This window comes from Petaurus breviceps, unplaced genomic scaffold (assembly GCF_028583685.1).
Source record: "Petaurus breviceps papuanus isolate PSGF00001 unplaced genomic scaffold, PetGlider_PUasm1.0 126, whole genome shotgun sequence".
NCBI classification, from domain to species: Eukaryota; Metazoa; Chordata; class Mammalia; order Diprotodontia; family Petauridae; genus Petaurus; species Petaurus breviceps.
The window spans coordinates 7,331,160-7,333,919 of NW_027185655.1; positions in this window are offsets into that span (position 1 = coordinate 7,331,160).

Sequence of the window (2,760 nt, forward strand, 5' to 3'; positions counted from 1 at the left end):
CATGTAGGAAGTGGGGCTGGTGGGAAGCTCTGAAGGCAGTTGGAGCTTCTAAGACCCTGGGATAAGGGGGAAGTGGGCTCTCTCCTCATCCTTGGCCGTGGGCACAGACAGACAGAATGTATTGTTTACAAGGCGTCAAGTAGCCCACTGTGAGCATAGCCCAGAGTAGCAGGGGACAGGTGAACAATGTGGGACAAGGCTGTAAAGGGCCATTTCACAGCAATAAACATCACCGATACATTTAACACCAACAATAGCTAGCTAGGACTTGAATGAAGATTTAAGGTTTGCGAATTGCTTTATAAATATTTCCATTTGCCCTTACAAAAGCCCTGGAAGGTAACCACCATTATTATGCCCATTTTATGGACAAGGAAACTGAGGCAGAAGTTGGGTCACATGCCCAGGGTCACAGCTAGCCAGAGTCAGGAGGCTGGGTTAGAACTCAAGTCTTCCCGACTACCAGCTCTGTCCACTTTGAGGACATCACTTGACAGGCCATTTCAATGACTAGGGGTCTGAATTTCATGAAGGATATGTTATATGGATGTGTCTCAGCATATCTGTGTAACACAAAGGAATAGCAAACAAAATTAATAGAACACTTGTCCTATGTAAAACACCCAGAGTGGTGGCTAGGAGGCACCAGAGTGCACAGAGCACCAGGCCTTGGGTCAGGAAGACCTGAGTTCAAATGCAGCCTCAGACACTTACGCGCTGTTGACCCTGGACAAGTCACTTAACTTCTGTCTGCCTCAGTTTCTTCATCTGTAAAATGGTGTTAATAATAGTGCCTACCTCCCTGGACTGCTGTAGGAGACAATAATTATAAGGGGCTCACCACAGTGCTTAGCACACAGTAGGTACTACATACATGCTTATTCTCTCCCCCTCTTCCCCTTACTCTGGGTCCCCAGTGCTGAGCACAGTGCCTGGCCCACAGTAGGCACCATACAAATGTTGATTCTCATTCTCCTTTGCTCCTGAAAATAGATTATGGGCACATAGCTCAAAAACATCATAAAACCTAGTTAACAAGCTGTGCTATACACTCATAATATTGGTACAAGGTAAAGACAAATGAGAAAAGTCATCAGGAAACAGGAACACACTGACTAGGGAACAGTCGGCATGTGCATTACTGAGCAGACATGGCCATCGGGGTCTGGCTTGGTGTCTAAGGGCTTCCCAGCTTCCCCCGGAATATCGTCATTTGGGCCGATGCCGGGCTCTTAGGCAGGCCGTCCTTCCTTTGTGACCTGCCGCCCCATCTGTCCCTGTCCAAGTGCTGACAGGTGGGCTCATCAGAATCCTCTCCCAAACTCTAGCCTGCACTTCCAGAGGACCCGGGATGAGTATTAACTAGGTTCTGGGAGCCTGGTCGGGAATGCTTGTCCCTGTGAACTACAAATCCCAGCATGCCAGGCGGTTGTCAAACCCTTTTTAAATACAGATGGAGAATACCCAAGACAACAGAAAAAGAGGCAGTAGATGGAAAGATTAAAGAGAGGAGGGAGAGCTGATTATGGGAGTGATTTGCCCAAGGAGATGAGAGGTCAAGGGCACAAGGGGCTGACCCTCAGGCCTTCAGGAGACCAGTATCTTCAACAGATACTGCAATAAATACAAAAATGAGGAATGATTTCAAGGGCGTTTGAGGTGTAGACAAGGAGAGAAGGGGGAACTCATCACCAATGGTCCCTATTCGGTCAGTGAGTCGGCCCAATGGATAAAGATGGGCCTGAAGTTAGGGAGTTCCGGTTATCGTTTAATCATTTCGGTCATTTCCAACTCTATGGGACCCAGTTGGGGTTTTCTTGGTGAAGACACTAGACAGGTTTGTCATTTCTTTTTCCAGCTCATTTCACAGAGGAAGAAACTGAGGAAAACAGGGGTAAGTGACTTGTCCAGGGTCACACAGCTAGCAGGTATCTGAGGCCAGATTTGAACTCATGAAGATGAAACTTCTTGACTCCAAGCCCACTGCTTTATCCACTGTGCCACAGACCCATACTAGCTGTGTGACCCTGGGAAAGTCATTTAACCTCTATCATCCTTGGTTTCTTCATCTGTTAAATGGGGTTAATAATAGCATAGACATGGTTACGAAGATCAAACAAAATGTCTGTAAAGTGCTTTGCAAACCTTTAAGCCCCCCAAAAATGATAAAGTACAGGAAGCGGTCCTCATTGAAGGAGGCAGAGAAAGTGGTAAAGAAAGTTTAAGTGTCATAAATGCAGAATTAGCAGGAAGCTCAAGGCCCATCTGATCTTCTCTTCTCATTGTGCAGACAAAGAAATTAGGGCCAAGGAGATTAAGTCGCCTGTCCCAGGTGGCACGGTATCAGGGGAAAGATTCAAACCCAGGTCCCCTGAGATGAGAGCTCTTTCTACTATACCCTTTGCCTCTTAGAGAAAAGAAGGTTTAGAAGAGCCCCAAGCAAAAGGAGCAGACAAGATTTAGAGACAGGGGCAGAGAGCACTGGCCTTGAAGTCAGGAGGATATATATATATATATAGCCTCAGACACTTACTAGCTGCATGACCCTGGACAAGTCACTTCCCCTCAGTTGCCTAAAAACAAGAAAGAAAAGAAAAAAGAATCAGTTACCAAGAAGCCTTGCCTGTACAATAGCAGTTCTGGCCAATAAGCCCTTCGATTTCCTGCAACCACTCTCTGAGCCCCCATGACTCCAGTCTCAGCCTTCTGTGTCTTTGTTTGCCACTGGCCACCTCCCAGACACATTTCCTCCTCCTTCCC